The sequence below is a fragment of the Ictidomys tridecemlineatus genome, unplaced genomic scaffold (assembly GCF_052094955.1).
Source record: "Ictidomys tridecemlineatus isolate mIctTri1 unplaced genomic scaffold, mIctTri1.hap1 Scaffold_135, whole genome shotgun sequence".
Lineage (NCBI taxonomy): Eukaryota > Metazoa > Chordata > Mammalia > Rodentia > Sciuridae > Ictidomys > Ictidomys tridecemlineatus.
In genome coordinates this window covers 530,885-549,286 of record NW_027521208.1, presented here as the reverse complement: position 1 = coordinate 549,286, position 18,402 = coordinate 530,885, and the positions used below count along the sequence as shown (strand labels likewise).

The following is an 18,402-nucleotide window of genomic DNA, read 5'->3' as shown; positions in this document are numbered from 1 at the left end:
CCTGTAGCTGGTAAATGGCAAAATGGGTACTGCAACCCAGCAGCCATAGCTACAAGAGGAAGGCTGAGTTGCAGCTCGGGTGGGCGTGGCTGAGTCAGGTGGAGACCCCAGTGAAATGTACAGGGGAGTCCAGAGAGCAGGCTGAGGACGGGCTTGAAGACATTCTCCCAGGACTCTGCACTGGGGAGTCAGGTGGGGCCCAGGAGGGGGACCCCAGTCTCCCCACCAAGCCTCCCTTGGGAAGAACCAGGACTGTCCTGCCAATCCTGCTCTCCAAGTCCTTCCCATCTTTATTCAGAATAAAAGCTGAAGGCCTCCCGTGGCCCACAAGCCTTTGCTCCTGTAGCTGGCACTGGCTTTGGGTCCCTTGGGTATCCAGAGAATATCTTGGCAAAGGAGAAGCAGGGAGACTCCAGTAACCTCCCTCAGAGCTCCTCCCCACTTGGTCTGTGCCCCCCAAACACAAGCAGACACTGCTTTCAACAAGCAAAGCCTCGATTTCTTCTGTTTTCTGTCCTAGTTGGCTGTATGTAGCAGGTGCTGAGGCACGGTGGTTAAGACCCAGGGCTTTGGAGGCTGCCCTCTAATTTGAAGTCCAGCCTCCCCACTTAATAATCCTGTGTTAGGTTGGTGCAGTGGCACACGCCTGTAATCCCAGCAGCTCAGGAGGCTGAGACAGGAGGATGGGGAGTCCAGAGGCAGCCTGAATAACTCAGGGAGACCCTGTCTCTAAATAAAATACAAAAAGTGGCTGAGACTATAGCTCAGTGGTTAAGTGCCCTTGGGTTCAATCCCTGGTACACCCCCAAAATAATAATCAGGTGTTAGGTAGTAGTTGAGATCTCAGTTTCCCCATCTGTAAATTGGAGGTGATATATTGTGCTGACCTGGCAGAGTTGTCCTCAAGATTAAATAAATTAGTCTGGGTAAAGGTGCCCAGGGGAAGGTAGGCACTGCTAAATGTCATTAGGAAGGGCCTGCAGGGCCGTCTTCCCTGCTGGAGCTGCTGTCTCAGGAGCTTGGATCACATTAACCCAGGTGCCCAGAGGCACTTTGCAGGATTTTCAAGCCTCTGGGGCTGTGGAGGCCTCCTGTGCTGCCTTCTCCTCATGTGTGTGTGTGTGTTTGTGTGTGTGTGTGTGTGTGTGTGTGTGTGTGTTTGCAATTCTCGCAATAGGTTCCCATAGAAGCTTGCCATGTTAACACCTCCCAAGGCTCCACGGGTCTCCTTGGCAGGTAGAGAGGATCACAGATGCAGCCAACCCCAGGAGGGCAGGCGGGTGGCCCAGAGCTCCTGCTCAATGCACAAGGGAGGTAAAGAAAAGTCCCAGAAGGGTTAGGCCACGAGGTGCACATTAGGGTGAGAATCAGATGGGAATCCAGTTTTTCTCTCTCAGCAACTGGGGGCTTTCATTTCTTTTTTCTTTTTTCTTTCTTTCTTTCTTTTTTTAAAAAATATTTTTTACTTGTCAATTAACCTTTTTATCTTATTTACTTATTTATATGCAGTGCTGAGAATCAAACCCACTGTCTCACATACACTAGGCAAGCGCTCTACCCCTGAGCCACAACCCCAGCCCCTTGTTTCCTTTACAAAGTGTAAATTATACAAGTAAGGAGTCTCCTCATCTGAAAAACATGCAGGTAAGTGAAAACAATGTGTCATGGCCACCCTGTGTCACCGGCCCGCACTCTGTACCCAGGCCCTGGCCCTGCTTTTCCACTTGACAAACCACCCTCCGGCATGGCGGCTCCCCGGGCAGCCATGGGTCTGTTTATGCATCCGGGTAGCCCCAGTGCTGAGGACAGCGGCCACAGTGAAGGCAATAAATATGCATTCGATCCCTGTCCCCACCATGCCAAGGTAACTGCCATTATCAGTTGGCCTTTCTTTCCTTCCAGATCAGCATCATCCAATAGAAAGTTCTGCAACAACAGAAATGTCATCATTAGCCACTGCTGCACTTCAAGTTCGGCTGATGGCTTTGAGGAACTCTAAATTTAATCCTATTTAATTTGTATCTAAATGTAAATAGCCAGCCACCAGTGGCTAGAGACAACCGCCCCAACCCTGACACCACACCTTCAGAATCAGTCAAAAAGCTCACTCTTGAGGAGTGGACCTGTGATTATGGGTCACAGGCCCTCCCTGCTGAAACTGGAAAACAACCAGTCTTTGGATTATCCAGCAGGAAAAGCAGCAGCAGGAATCCTGATATATAGACCCAGAGAGAAATTGTAGCCAGGGTTATTCCTATTGTCATGTTTTGCCACAGCCACTCAGTATAAAGGAAACAAAGGGATTTGCTTTGAGTTCAGGGACTGCTCAGGGCAAGGCTACAATCTGTCAAAACCAGCCTTTAATGGGAACAGGCAAATCCTTCCCCTGGCCTCTTGCTGCTACTGTCCACCATAAAGGCTTTGCTTATTCCTCTGTTGTGCCATAGGGCAGTGGGCATCAGGCACTGTTCCCTGTGTGACTTTCACACTCATCTGCGCTTTTGTGAACAGATTTCATGCCTGTGGAAATCAGATTTGTTTCTCAGATCTATTGAGAGCAGTGTCAAGGAAGTCCTAAAACCTGCAGAAAAGGACACTTCAGAAATCCGGCCCCAGGGAACCACTGGGGTGGAGGGGGGTGTGTACTCACCATCCTCTTCCTTTTAGCCCCCTGCATATTCCATACTGATGTGGTGTCTGATACCACGCATCACACAGCACCTTGCAGTGTGTCTGTGTCAAAGGCAGCCTGAAACAAACAGAATCTACCCACCATCGCCTCTGAGGCTTAGAGAAACCATTATTAGCTTTCCAAGTCTTCTACCCCCAGTCGAGGCATTTGCCCTGACTCCAAAACCAGAAACAACAAGTGGCAGACTATTATCTAAAATTTCAAAAAAAAACAACAACAACAAAAAAAAACCTAACACTTGCCCCAAGTAAGTCACAATTTATTTCCTGGGATTAAAAATAAGGAAAATGGATTATCAGAAGTCTTCCTCTAACACCATTAGAATGCTTTTCAAAGAAAGTTATAAGAATCACTTAAGGCTCACAGAAAAAGTCAGATCTGTTTTTTGTTGTTTTTTTTCCAGAACATTCCTTACCCTAGATATAAAGCACCCATATCACATCCCAGAAAAGAGAGAGACTTGAAGAAACAGCCATGCCAGGATCTCTGGCTCCAAGTATCCCAGGAAAACATCAAAAAACTCTTTTACATAAATTCAACATATATCTTGGGAATAAATGCAAATATTCTCCCTCTGAACTACAGTACAAAAATTCACTCACCAGCCATAAAAATAACATTGTCTTCTATACACAAATATAATAATATGTAAAACAAATTTGGAACACATGGATGGGGAGAGCTACAGAATCTCTTGGGATCTGAGCTATTTAAAGTCATTTTTGTTTGGGTTATCCCTCTGCTGGGTATAGGAAGCTGGCTAAAATACATTCAACTCACAGCGCTCACCATTTCAACAGCTCCTGTGTCATGGAATGTGGTACTTTTTAAAAATAGGCGACCCTTGGTGTCATGGAAAAAAAGAGGGAAAATGGGGAGTTAGAGGGTAGGAGGAAGAGAAAAACAGGCTTCAGTAATAATGTGGACTTGGAATACTCTGTGGTATAAAGTAAATCTCCAGCTTCAGAGGCCACCCCTGTTCCCCAATCTGCTGCCTCCCTTTACAAGTCAGTTTCCCAGCTGCTGTCCAGACAGAGGGCATACAGAGATCTCCGCAAGTCAACATTGCTCTTGGCCTTGAGATTACACTTCTCCAGGGGGCAGCTGCCCCTTCGGTTACTGTCAGAATTCTCCAGGGACCCTCCAGCCTTGCAGAGGGAAGCCTTGCTCCAGCTGGACTTCCTTTGTCCTCCGGAGTCTAGTCCAGACCCCCGTCTCTGGTTGCCTTGCTCTTCCTTCAGGGCTCCCTGCTCTTCATGGTCTGTCTCCTGGTGACAGAAGTAGTTAAAGTTGGAGACAATGATGGGCACAGGCAGGGCAATGGTGAGGACCCCAGCAATGGCACACAGAGAGCCCACAATCTTACCACCCACGGTGATGGGCCTCATGTCCCATAGCCCATGGTGCTCATAGTGACTACTGCCCACCAGAAGGCATCAGGGATGCTGGAGAAGTGGAACCCCTGGTTGTCTGCTTCTGCAAAGTAGACGGCACTGGAAAAGAGGATGACTCCAAGGAAAAGGAAGAAGATGAGCAGCCCCAGCTCCCTCATGGAGGCCTGCAAGGTCTTCCCCAGAATCTGCAGCCCCTTGGAGGGTCTCGAGAGCTTGAAGATGCGGAACACCCAGACCAGGCGGATCACCCTGTGGATGGCCAAGGACATGGCCTGCTGCCCGTTCTGGCCACCCCCTCCTCCACCTCCTGGCTGTTGTTCTGCCAGTTCAGTGCCCAGGGTGATGAAGTAGGGAAAGATGGCCACAATATCAATGATGTTCATGGTGTTCCTGGAGAACTCTGCCTTGCTGGGACAGGCAAAGAAGCACACAAGCAGCTCAAAAGTGAACCAGATGACACACGTGGTCTCTACAATGAAGAAAGGGTCTGCCAATGTCATAGGCAGGAGTGGAGCCACTGTCGGCCAGAGGGAGGTGGCATGGCCCCACTGCCATTTGTCCCTGAGGCGGGGGTAGAAGGCTGGTAAGGCACCGGGGGATGTCGAAGACGCTCATGTTCATCCCTGAACTCAGGCAGGGTCTCCAAGCAGAAGGTGATGATAGAAATGAGAATGACTAAGACGGAGATGATGGCGATGGCCCGTGCAGACCCAGAGCTTTCCGGGTATTCAAAGATCAGCCACACCTGACCTTGGAACTAGTTACGGGGCAGGGGTTTCTCCTCTTCTTTAATGAAGCCCTCGTCCTCCCGGAAGCACTCCATGGCCTCGTCCCCCAGCTGGTAAAAGCAGATCTCATCTGCGAACACTTCCAGGGAGACATTGACCAGCCTCCAGAGGCGCCCTCCAGACTGGTAGTGGTAGAGGATACCATCGAAGCTGGGCCGATTTCGGTCGAAGAAGTACTCATTTCTCAGAAGGTCAAAGTATCGCAGACGCTTGGCTGGGTCCCCCAGGAGGGTATTGGGGAACTGAGCCAAGGTGCCCAGCTGCGTCTCAAAGTGCAGCCCAGAGATGTTTATGAGAACTCGCTGGTGGTGAAGGGACCCCGGTCCCAGTACTGGTACCTGGTCCTCCACCATGCCCAAGCTGGGGTTGCCTTCTCCCTCCTCATCCTCTGGAGTGGGCCGTCTAGGCTGAGGCAGTTCCTGAGGCAGCGGAGGCAAAGGTCCCCCTCCTGGGTCCGTGCCCCTCTGTGTGCTGCACCCCCTTGGAGCCTGCTCCTTTTGCCCATCGCTAAGCCCAGCTGTCGGAGGATACTGAAGCTCTTCTCCCATGGTCTGACCACAGCCTGCTCTTGCCTCACCTTCTCCTCTGATGGTCATGGCACCTCCGTTCTCCAGGGGCACCAGGGTGATCTCCATGGCCCTGGAGCAGGGGGCATGCTGTGCCCTAGCCAAGGGCTCTTGTGCCCCCCACTCAGGTTCTGCCTACACCTCTTGTCAGGCTCCTCTCCCGCAGTCCGCTGGTCTGGCTTTGGGGCGGGCTGGGGTTGCTGGCACGATCCTCTCCCTGGGTCCTGACGTCAAGAGCTGCTGCCCTGCTCTATGCTCCTCTCCCTCTCTCTCCCTTACTCTCTGTTCTGGCAGCCGGTTACCAGGCAGCCAAAAAGCCTCCTTCCAGCAGATGCAACCTTCAGCCGCCCCTCTGGCTGCGCTGCTGCTGCAAGGCCTCCACCCTTTGTGCCTCCCCCGCCTTCTTCTCCAGCTTCCCTTCCCGAGTATGTGGCAGCGGGTTTCTCCCAAGAGGACTCAGCTGGGGCCCTGGGCTAGAGAAAGGAGGGGGGCGAGAAGGTCCCCACACCTCGGAGGGTGGAAGAGAGGGAGGGAGCTGCGCGAGAGAGAAACAGGTTGTACTGAGACCATAGAAACTCCAGGAGCAACCAGATGAGAACAGCTCTGCTTTTCAGTTCACCTGGGAACCCGCTGAAAGCCGAATGGACCCGAGGGGATATCAACTATCATGCTATGAAAGCACTAAGCTTTGCGCTGAGTCGAAGCAGGAGAAAGGAAACAACAATTGCGTGTGTGTGTGTGTGTGTGTGTGTGTGTGTGTGTGTATACATATTTCCCTTTGGAGGAATAATGATATTTTTTGGGGAAGAATTACAGACAGGAGGGGGCATGGCAGAGCTATGGACCTTGAAATATATATATGGAGACGCATCTGTCTTCCAATTTCTCTATAAACCCACAAAAAGATACTAGGCTGAACCTTGTAGCACCCCCTGCCCTTGACCTGGGAAAAGTCCTATCCCCAGCTCAGACAGCAGTGGTGAACCAGGACAGATCCAAAGGCAGCCCCAGGCTGGCAGCCTCATCATGAGATTGGCTGTCTGGTCCCATAACCCTGCCACAACCCATCAGCCCTCTCAACCAAATCTTATTTACAAAAATCATAACAGGAGGGGAAGGAAGGACTTAAAAATCTTGGTGAGGACTGATTCTGCCTGGTGAACCTTATAGTTAGCAACTGCATGGGGCATGGTGTAGGGAGATGGGGTGAAGGGTGGATGATTAGAGGGAATTACTTTGCTCTTACTATGTATCAGCCAACTCTTGGTGCTTTACAAATATTAACTCACGTATTCTTACAGCAATCTATTTTGCGAGTATTATTTTTGTTCCCATCTTATAAATGAAGAAACAGAAGTACAGAGAGATTGGCTAATTTGCCCAGCATCTCAAAAGTAGAAAGTGGCAAAGCTGGGGATTCAAACCAAGGGAAATCTTTCCAGGAATGTCTGGCTGTTCCAGACACAGCCTACAGATTCTTGACTTTAAATGACCATAGTCACTAAATTCTTGAATATCTCATTAGATTGTCTATTTTTGTTCCTGTAATTGTTTGGGGATTTATAGCTGTGGATGTTACAGCCTCTGGTCTATGAATTTATCTACACAGGGGGGATGATCAGAAACTTGGTTCTGGGTGTACAAATTTTTGTTGAAATAGCAGAGTGTAGATATACAAGCTTGTGCCAGAGTTGCTGTGAATCTGGTTCATGTAAATGTTTTTTGTTGTGTATGACTCTGCTGTCTTTGCAGATGTGCATAAATGAAGAAGGGGAATGAATGTGAAAATCAGTATGTGGAGACATCACTGGCTAACCACAGGGACTTGTATTCTCCTCTCCCAAACTGTTTCATCTCCACTGGGCTTTTATTCTTTGGGCGGGTCAGGGGGGGAGTGCTGAGGATTGAACTCAGGTCCTTAAGCATTGGCCTTGTGCATGCTAGGCAAGTGCTCTACCTCTGAGCAAGCCCTGAGCCCCTTTTGTTTTCTGTGGCTCTTTAAAGTTGCCAGTCAGCATCAGGTCTGCCCCTGCTGAGCTTGTGGAGGATGAGGTCAGACACTCATGACCATGGTGTCCTGTTTACTAACTCAAGCATCTTGTAAATGCCATATTAATCCCCTTTGGATTCCCCAAGGGAAAGAGTCTCTGGAGTCCCTTGTCTTCTAGGCACCTTGGGAAAGACTGTTCTCTGAAGAATCAGAATACAACATAAAAAGTCCTGCACTTAAGTCGGGCCTCTTTTAATGTGGTATTTTCTTAAATTGGCTTCCTGTGCTTTTACTATCTCTCCCAAGTTTCTTGCAAAATTACCTTCAGATGTCATAATTGGCAGCCATGGAAATCTCCCTTAAAAAAGAACTTGGTTATCAGCTGCAGGAGTGCAGTTAGTTGTCAACTCCCATCTGTTAGCACCTTCTCACTCTGTCTCAGCTTTCCAGCAGAGGTCTTGCTCCCCCCCCAACTCACCCCCCACCAACCCCCAGGCAGCCCTCTGCCAATGACTGTGCACAGAAGAGTTGCAAGGACCTGGCCACTTCTGCCCAATGCAAAATTCCCCTAACAGTAACCTTTGCTCTGGAGGTCCCCATTGAGTCGGCCAAGACTGAGATCTGTGTTGTATTCTGAGATTCACCCTTTCCAACCTGTCTTTGTCTTCTCTTTCCTTTCCCAAGTTTTGGATCAGCATCATTGTTTGAATGCTTTACCTAAGGAATTCTGCTTCCTATCACTTTTGTCTTTTATCATCTTCCAATAAACCTCTTGCATTCCATCTCTTATCTTCTCCCCAGAAGACACATCACATAACTGAAACCTGCCTTCTTTTCTACATATCTAGTCCTAGAAAAATATGTTCTTTTATAGTAGTGTTAAAAGGTGGACCATCACCTCAGGATCTTGTTAAAATGCAGAGTCTGCTCTGGTGTGCATTTTAGACTAATTTCAAACACACTTCCAGGTGATACTGTTGTTCCTATCTACAGATCTGACCATCAGCCTCTTCTCAGACAAGATCCAAACAAAGTTTCTAGCATTTTTTCCATTTCTAGATATGTTCCTAGAATGACATGCACCGAGGAGAAAAAATGGGAGTTCTTCTGTTAATTCATTGGGCTGGTCCTATCATATAATAGGAGGACTTGGAAGGAATACAGAACCAAAGAGAAAAAGAGTGATTTTAAGACAGGTATTGAAGGGAGAGAGTGCTGGGCTGGAGGAGAAGGAAAGGAAGAAGAGGAAGAGGATAAGGAATCCTAAATGTCAAGTTTATTATCCATTCCAAATGTATTTACAGAGTACCTGATATGTACAAGCCTTTGATGACCAAGATATATGTGATTCATTTCCCTAGATGGTACATCCGAGGGAAAGCAAAAGACACAGAGCATCTAATCTTAAATTAATTGTTTGATTACAGTTTTGATGATTGGCACCAACTAGAATATGGAGTACTATGAGAATAGTGGGGATCCTGACTCTACCTAGGGCTCAGGGAAGATTTCCTGAGGTTGTGATGGAAAAGACAAGCTATTTCAGGTGGAAGGAAGAGTGTGTCCTGAGACACCAGTAAAGGAAGGGACAGGGTTGTCTTGAGGAACAAAAGAAAGCTAATGTCGTTGACACAGAGGGCCAAGGAAGAGTTTTGTGAGATTGAGTCGGAGAGAAAGATGAATATAAAGTCGTGAAAAGCCTGCTCCATCACATTTCACCATGTCCCCAGCAAGATGGCATAATAGTTTCTTTCTTATATTCAGATTCTTTGCTTGTTTCTCTGTTAAATAAAACCATATGGTTTTATTTTAGCTTCCAGTTGCTCATTTTGTACCCTATTTCTTTCATTCCTATTAGAATATATCTTTGGTTTAATCTTTGTGGATATGTATGTATCTATCTTATCTATAACTGGTACCTTCCACACCATTAATCCATCTGTCTACCTGCTGACCTATTTATCTATCATCTATTTGTGTATCAATAGATAAATGGACAGTAGGCGACAGATACACAAAGACAGAGATCATAAAATCAGGAACTACTCTTTACTTATCTGATTTTCCTTCCAACACCAAACATGGTGCTGAATTAACATCATGCATTTCAATAAATATGTGCTGAATGCAATTGAACTAAGAGAAAGAAATTCACCTGTTGCAGCAAGGAGGAAGGGGAAACTGAGGGACAGGAATGAAGGGTAATTTCTGAAATCACTTAAATAATGAAGACTCATTTGAATGGCCAAATAGGCTAATTGGTAAATTAAATTTTCTCTGGCCCTTTGTTCATATATATATCTCACTGTATTATCTACTGTTGCATAAGCCACCTCAATTGTGTAGATAAAAACAGCTGTGTGGGTAAAACAATAATTTAGTATATTGGGTTGTGCAATTTAATTCCTAGTGTTTATAAGGCCTAAAGTTACTGTAGCTCTGTTTGTTATATCAGAATCAAACAAAAACATGAAGACCTGTTGGATTTTCACCCAGTTCAACCGGAAACCTTTCATTTCTAGACAGAATTTAAAGAGTCAAGGAGGAGGCAAAAATAATATTTGTTTTTAATTATGCCATTCATCTCTTACCTGTCAAACATGAATTTTGCCCCTCCTCCTTGAAGTGATTGACAGCCATGGGAGCCACATTGGTGCTGCCCTGGGATTCTGGAGAGAGTCCTGGTAATAACCTGCACTGAAATGCTACAAGCCAACTAACACTACGAACTACACAGTCTAAGTCTCAGGACTCAGCCTACTTCTCCTTTCACTTAAGAAGATGGACAAATGGGTGCTGTTGCAAGAACCACACCTGTAATATATATCCAGCCATCTCTGGGGGCTACCCCAACCAAACCCCAGGTACCATGGAGGGAGGTCAGATTTCATAAAGTAAGAGAAGCACACTCTACAATGAGCCCTCACTTTTCTAAGATCCTGGTAAACTAATTATTCCAAATAACCTGATCACACATCTACTCTGGGTCCCAGGATCCCCTTTCCATTAAAAAGGAAAACTAGTCAGACCACCATTGTATCTCCTTCCTCAAGGACCTGTCAACCCCAGACTGGGAAGATTTGTTTTCTCTAACCTCCCCAACAGCATCTTTCTAAGGGAAAATAGAGGTGTCATTAGCTGGGGGAGCAGGTTCAGGACTTCTCAGGCTGGACTAGGGAGAGCCAAAGAGAAGGCAGTGACAAAATTAAAAAATTGAACCTCTTCTCAACTTAAAAAAAAGGAAAACTTGATTAATAGATCCTTGGTAGGCTGGGTCTCACTGCTGTTATGAAGCATGCAATTCTATGGTATATTACTATTAAATAGCACACTGCAAGGATATCTGATCAGCAATAATTGGTAATAGAGTATCAATCAGCAAAATAGTAAAGTTCTTTCATTGAATCCTCTATCCCAGATGCATTTACTTCTAAGATCTGTAGAAAAAAAAAAAAAAGCAAACATTTTAACAAGGTATGAGCAGATGTTCTTCCTTTCCCTCCACTTCCCTTCTCACTTGCCCCTCAGTCTAACACCTTGGGAAGGAAGCCCTGGAAATGACTTTCCTTTGCTGTTTGGTGGAAACCCAAAGGTGGAGTGGAGCAGAACAATTGTATAAAAAATATACATGTGCTAGGGACTGGAGATCGTTTAATTACTGCAAGAAGTAGGAGCAGGTAGGCGGGAAGAGCCATCCAAGAGGGAGAGGGAAGAGGAGCAGAGAGATTATACTTCCATGGACCCAGATCCTGAGAGAGACCTCCCAGTCACCCCAGTTACAGAAACAGAGCCCTGTTACCCTAGGTACAGAAACAATATCCCATTAGGTAGTTCTGTGTTCTTAAAGGTTTCTATAGCAAAAGGAAAAGAACATCTTGCTCCAGTCATGACTCTTCTTGGCATGGTTGTTTTACAAAATGAAATCACAAAACAAAATGGAGTCACTTTTGCTTTTACTATCACAGTTCATGCAGGCCATATCTTTGCATCTATTTTTTCTCAATGACCCTCTGAAAATAAATCCTCTGTATTCTGATTTGGCAAAACGTTGGTTTAGTCATGGAACACAATTAAGGCTCACCTATGGCATCAATGTGGCTGGCTGGTTCTAGAGATGAAGGCTGAGATAGGATGGCTTTTAGGGCCTGGTTACTCTAAGTGTGGTCCATGGACTTGCCGTGTTGAGATCACCTAGAAACTTACTAGGAAAATAATTTCCCAAGCCCCTCCCCACGCACACTGAATTAGAGTATCTATGTGGCCCAGGAATCCATTTTAACAAGCTCTTGACATGATTCTGATACCCACCAAAGTTGGGAAACACTGTCCCATGTGAGATTCTGGTCCTTTTACTGGATACTATGGTGCATAAGGAATCTGGAAGCTGGGAAATGAACTCTGGAAAATGGCTTGGGGCCTGGATTGACATAGGCCTGTACAGAGTCCCCACAGCTCATGATGACACTCAGCTTTGCTAGGCCCATTTCTTCATCTGTAATGAAGTATTACATGTCTAGCAAATCATAAGCACTCAATAAATAGAAGTTCATTTGTTAATGTTAGGTGGTCTATGTACTTAATAGCTGGAAAATGCATATATGGGCCCTAAATTATACACATTAGTTGTCTAGAGTGACCACAAAGGTAATTAATGGCCTTTCTTTTTGTTGATCTTCCAGGTTAGTGAAAATGAGACAAATGGATCCCTGGGTATTAGCCTCGGCAGATGCCTTGATGCTGGTATCAGGGCAAGAGATACCAGGGCCTGAACCTTCCTGGTGGTAGTAGTTTCCTATTGTTGCTATAACAAACTTCCAAACAAACCACATAAAATTACTATCTTGCAATTCTGGAGGTTAGCAGTCCAAAATGGCTGTGTGCTAGAATCAAACTGTTGGCAGGGATGGTTAGAAGGAAAAATGGAGGAAAATTCATTTTCTTTTTCCAGCTTCTAGAGGATTCAACACTCCTTGGCTCATCAAAGTGAACAATCATTTTCCTTCATCCAACCTCTGCTCCTTTGTCATGTCTCCTCCTCTGGCGCTTCTATTTCACTCTTCTATCTTTTAAGGACCCTTGTGGTGACATTGGCCCCATGCAGTATAGGTTCCAGGGACTGGACAAGGACATTTGGGGGAGATCATTATTGTGCTTACTGTATTGTTCTTAACCCTATGAAGCATTCAAGGAGATTCCCAGGATGGATTTTGGAGTACTGCAAAGGATCCAGGAGTTTAACTAATCAAATCATCTTCTTTTGCAGTTAACAAACATTTGGAGATTTGCTCTGGAGATTCATCAGAAGCTAAGCAACCCGAGACCTTGGTTTTAAACCTAGATTTATGGAATCTAGCTCCATGGTGCCACCCAGATTTCCTCGAAAATAAAAGGTGACCCCAAAGGCTGAATCATCCCAAGGATTCTTCTCTAAAACTGTCTCTCTACTCCTTAAAGTCCCTGTGCATGGATGGAATATTTGCAAATCAAAAGCCTGGTCTCTCATTAGTCACTGCCACTTCTCATGAAGCAGGAGACAGCGAGATTTCTCACACACAGCAATCATTTCTTTCTCTGGTAAAGACAGTGATCTTGGGAAGAGCAATTATCTCAGCAGAATTACCAACCTTGCAGTGTGACCTTATCGACTGTTTGAAATTACATGGTGTGCATTTGCTGCTATTTTAACGTCTGCCTTCTTCTGTTTCCCCCTGCCCTAGCCCAGTGCTGAATCCCCCACACTCCCACCCTCTTTCTTTTTTTTTAATCTTGGGAAATAACTTTCTTATTTTTAGTGGTTTGATGCCACTTGTGAGAATATGATAATGAGGATCAGAGTAAGGATTGTCACACTGAGCTGGGGCTCAGCCATCACCCACTGGATTTTTCAACTGAGTGTTAGAGCTTTTGTCTCTGCAACAAAGACATGGATGATGAAAGCCCCCAAGGCTGCTGGCTTCATGAACTGCCTGGCTATTCTCAGCTCCCCAATATTGTTCAACTAGACTGAGTGATCTTGAAAGTCAATTATCAAATGGTATGGGCTGATATTCTAGAGCTCAAGAGTAAGACAAAATTGGAATGAGAGAGAGAGAGAGAGAGAGAGAGAGAGAGAGAGAGAGAGAGAGAGAGATGAGAGCTTCTGAATGGCTGAACCCATGAAATTTAGAGTCTGCCCCCAGGAGAGTCTGGAAGCTCCGTGTCCCCTCCCCCAATCATCACGCTGTTCATTACTTCATCTGTATCCTTTGTAATATCTTTTATAATAAGCCAGTGAATGTGACTAAGTATTTCCCCAAGCTCTGGGAACTCTGAGTCAGAAACACAGGTGAAACAAACTGGGGCTGGTGATTGGCATCTGGAGTAGGGGTGGAGTGACAAGTTTGGGGAACTGAGCCATCCACCTGTGGGATCTAATGTTGTCTCCCAGTAGACGGTGTCAGAATTAAATTCTGGTATTGCAGCCTTGATTGCTAGCTGGATGAGCAAAACCCCACCACACTCAGTGTCATATGCATGTTGTGAAAGATGAGACTGAGTTTGGTTCTTTTCCTTATATTTTCAGAATTATGTTATCATAGTAGTTAATGATAGATCGCAGACAGACATGAGCAATGGGAACATCAGGTTAATGGATGATTTTACAGATTGGGCTATTGGGAGCTGCCACATAGGGGTGAGCGCGGACCCTTACCTTTGAGCAATGGAGGTGTGAGACTGGTTTCCTGCATGCAGAAACAGGTGAATTTCACCTCACTCTGAAGGGGAATAAAGCTCTGGGAGTAGGCGTCACACAATGAGACTGGGCTATACCCCCCACAAACCCAATCTCTTGCTTCATTTGGGTGGAACTTTCTTGAGTGTCTTTCCCCTCAATAAATAGGGCTTCAGGTGTGCTCGCTCTCTCTTTTGCCAGCTTCCCTTGACTCCCTTGTGGGAGCTGGGGCAGAGGAGCCATGGCTAAACCCCAAGAAAAAGGTACTTTCTGTCCCTGAGTGATTATTTCGTGCCAGCCCAATTCACCTAGAGTGACCCTGACTAATTTAGTCACATGTCACGGCACTGGGCCTACTGTGCTGACCTCCCCCCACCCCACCCCCACACACACATGCTTTTTTTTGTAAAAAGCACTTTACCGGACACCACTCTGGACCCTAGCTGACTTAAGTCAATAGGATATGTTGCCTTCCTCAGCAAACAACCTGTTATCTGCAGGAGAAATGCAGACCAAACACTCTTCCAAGACAGTAAGAAGAACAGAGAGTACTCTAAAGGGAGACTTTTGTGACCTTTACACAGACCAGATTCCAGGACTCAAGGAGATGGGATAATTAGAAGCAAAGTCTCCAACCATAAAAATCTGTAAGGACAAGTTCCAATTAGAACAAGTCATCATGGGCCCAGCTGACTCAGAGTTGCCTTGAGTTTTCAGCAGATCTTTTTTTTTTTTATTGATTGTTCAAAACATTACAGAGCTCAAGACATATCATCTTTCATACATTCGACTCAATTGGGTTTTGAACTCCCCAAATACATAATACAGACTCACTTCTGTTACATACTCACATTTTTACATAATGGCATATTAGTGACTGTTGTATTCTGCTACCTTTCCTATCCCCTACTATCCCCCCTCCCCTCCCCTCCCCTTCCATCTTCCCTCTCTACCTCCTCTGCTGTTGTTCAATTCTCTCCCCTTTTTTTCCCCCCTTCAGCAGATCTTATAATATCAAAATCTCCCCTTCATGGGATGAGACCCTATGCAATGGGAACTTGAAGTTCTGACTCGATCCTGCTGTCAGTCAAAAATTACATGGTACTCCTGGGAGGGAGTCTCTGGAAACTTCCCTGAGACCCCCAATAAAACTGACCTATTAGAGAGACACACTGTCTCTCTCTTTGAGAGGAAATGCTCTCTCCCTTTCACCCTTGAGTGTCCCTTTATCCCTTTTCCTTTCCCTTCAAATAAACTCCTGCCTACTATTATGTACAACTTGCTCAAAATTCCTCAGACAAGATTAAGAACTGATGGTTGGTGGTTGCAGACCCCGATGGTCAATTCAGCTTTGCAGGCACAGGCAGATCTTGCTGTATATTGGTTAACATTTCTTGAGCTGTTATCGTATGCCCGAACTTTTACATACACGGTGACATTTAATCCCCCCAAACAATACTGGATGATAGTTGCCATTATCAATCCTCATCTTTAGATATAGAAACTGACAGCTCATTAAGTTAAGGAGACTGTTGAAGATCTATTGAGCAGTAATGGCAGAGCTCTTCTAACTGCAGATTACTGTGCATTATTGGGACATCCCTTTGAAGAGCTGTAGGGGAGAGGACCTTTTCCACTGGGTTTCCCTTCCTGTCCCTCCGTGGTCTTCCAATATGCCCTTGGTTTCCTCAAGTCCCTGACACAGTTGGAGAAAAACCAGGGCAAGGTGTGAAGGACAGCTCCAGGTCTCTGCTTTTTATCACACAACAACCTCTAAAAGGAGGGAGGTCCAGCATCTTGTCAAAATGAAGTGACTCAAAGAGGTGGAGATCTTTTATCTGGTTTTCTGTGACTTCTGATGTTGGGGCAGCCACATTGCTTCTCCAGGACAGAATTCTTCCCACCTGATGGCTTCTCTCTCGCACAGTCAGATCCATGCACATGGCTGAGATCAGAGGAAGTGAGGTGAGAAGGAAGCTATCAGGAATCATGGTGGGCATGGTGGCACGTGCCTATAACCCCAGTGACTCTAGAGGTTGAGCAGGATTGCAAGTTGAAGGCCAACCTCAGCAATTTAATGAGACCCTCTTTCAAAGTAAAAAACAAAAGGGGTGAGTGGGGCCATCGCTCTGTGGTGAGTTGCACCTGAGTTCAATCCTAATACAAGAAAAAAAAAGACTCTCATGAATTTGGTTTTCAATCTCAAAAGAAGGATCCTCCTAGAGGCTGTGATCATTGTTTTAGAGAAAAAACTCAGTGGCCAGGAGCTATAGATGGACCATGTTAGCTTTCCCCTCATGATGAACTTTATAAAGACTTATTGTTTTTCAGGACCTTCCTTTGGGGAAACTCTGGATCCTGGACCCCATCACCCTCTCATCATTGAACAGGAAGTAGGAGATGGGCTAGGATGGGAAGTTCAAATCTTTGAAGGAAAGAGACCTGTGTGCATGGCTATAAGTGTGAAACCTGACTTTGCAGAATGTAATGGTTGTGTGATCTTGGGTGAGTCACTTAACTTCTCTGTGCTTTAATTTTCTGTATCTGTAAAATGAGAGGAATTATGATGGCTTCTTAACCTGTGGGGTTTTTGGAAATATTAAATAAGTTAATATTTGTAAATTGCTTAGACCAGTGTCTGACACACAGCAGGCACTATGTATAAGTTTATTAATAATGACACTTTAGGGTGGAGGTACCTTCCATACCAGGAGAAGAACCCAACACATTCCTCCTTAGGAAGGCTATTATTAGAGCCAACCAAAGACACAAAAATTTCCTGTGAATTAGGGAACCATGATAGCTAAGCAGTAAGTCAGAATGTAAATATATATACTCTAGGATAAGATAAGTCTGAGTTTAAATCACACTTCACCACTTACTGTCTGTGTTACCTTGAGCAAGTTACTTTACCTCTCTGAGCGTCACTTCTCTCATTTGTAAGAGGAGATGAGGATACCTCGTGTACAGGGTTATCCCCCAGATGGTGATATATGTATGAAAGTAACTATGACCCAGCCAGCCCTCAATCAGGGGGTGCTGTTGTCACCACTGTCCTCATCTTTTCTGCCTAGAAATAAGAAGAAAAACACAGTAAGAATTAAGAGTGTGAGTGTAAGCAAAGACTCCAGGTAGCACATCAACATTAAAGGGCTGGGGGTGAACTTGAAGGTTGAAAACTGCATTCAATATCATAATATAGATTAATAGTTAGAAAGAGAAAAAATCACTATTATTTTTAAAAAATAGACCAAATAAAGTGATGTTCAACTTATCTCTCTGCAGAAAATGACTCCTTGGAAAATTGCCAGATAGGAAAGTCAAGGTGAGGGGACGGGCTGGGAAGAGTTTAATTTTCAAAAGGTGTCATATCTCTCTGAAGCAGGCACTTAAAAAGATCAAAAACTAAGGCATATGGTGGCTATGATTTTGTTTTAAATCTCAATAAATTTTTTAAGGCCAAAGTATTTAATGGATTAAAGAGGGACATTTTCTGATTCAATGTAGAATACATGAAAAAAAATGAATAGGATCAGTTTTATTTATTCATTCATTCATTCATTCATTCATTCTAATTTGTTATACATGACAGAAGAATGCATTTAAGTTCACATTACACATATAGAGGACAATTTTTCACATCTCTGGTTGTACACAAATTAGAGTCACAGCCATACATGTACTTAAGGTAATGATGTCCATCTCACTCCACCATCTTTCCTACCCCTGTACCCCCTCCTTCCCTTCCCTTCCACTCCCTCCCTTTTGCCCAATCCAAAGTTCCTCCATTCCTCCCATGCTCCGCACCCCACCCCCCATCATGGATCAGCATTATGCATCAGAGAAAACATTCAGCCTTTGGTTTCTGGGGATTGGCTTGCTTCACTTAGCATAATATTCACTTAGCATAATATTAGCATAATATACCTGAAAATGCAATAATTTTATTCTCTTTTAATGCTGAGTAATATTCTATTGTGTATATATACCAGTTTCTTTATCTATTCATCTGTTGAAGGACATCTAGGTTGGCTCCTCAATTTAGCTATTGTGAATTGTGCTGCTATAAAAATTGATGTGGCTGTGTTACTGTAGTATGCTGTTTTTAAGTCCTTTGGGTATAAACTGAGGAATGAGATAGTTGGGTGAAATGGTGGTTTCATTCCAAGTTTTCCAAGGAATCTCCATACTGCTTTCCAAATTGAAAACCTCAATAGATTTATATGTAAAAATATTAATTTCTGATCATTATATATATTT

General features: G+C 44.9%; 1 long non-coding RNA gene and 1 pseudogene across 1 annotated transcript; both read right to left on the bottom strand.

Annotated features, from left to right (window-relative positions):
* Positions 1 to 2,930: 2,930 nt before the first annotated feature.
* Positions 2,931 to 5,576, bottom strand: LOC144372585 (potassium voltage-gated channel subfamily A member 5-like; annotated as a pseudogene).
* A 9,799-nt stretch (positions 5,577 to 15,375) lies between these two features.
* LOC144372594 (uncharacterized) lies at positions 15,376 to 17,327 on the bottom strand. The gene is made up of 2 exons (XR_013432557.1): positions 17,056 to 17,327; positions 15,376 to 16,087 (listed from the first exon to the last, which is right to left on the bottom strand). It is a non-coding gene; the product is annotated as an uncharacterized LOC144372594 (long non-coding RNA).
* Positions 17,328 to 18,402: the final 1,075 nt, after the last annotated feature.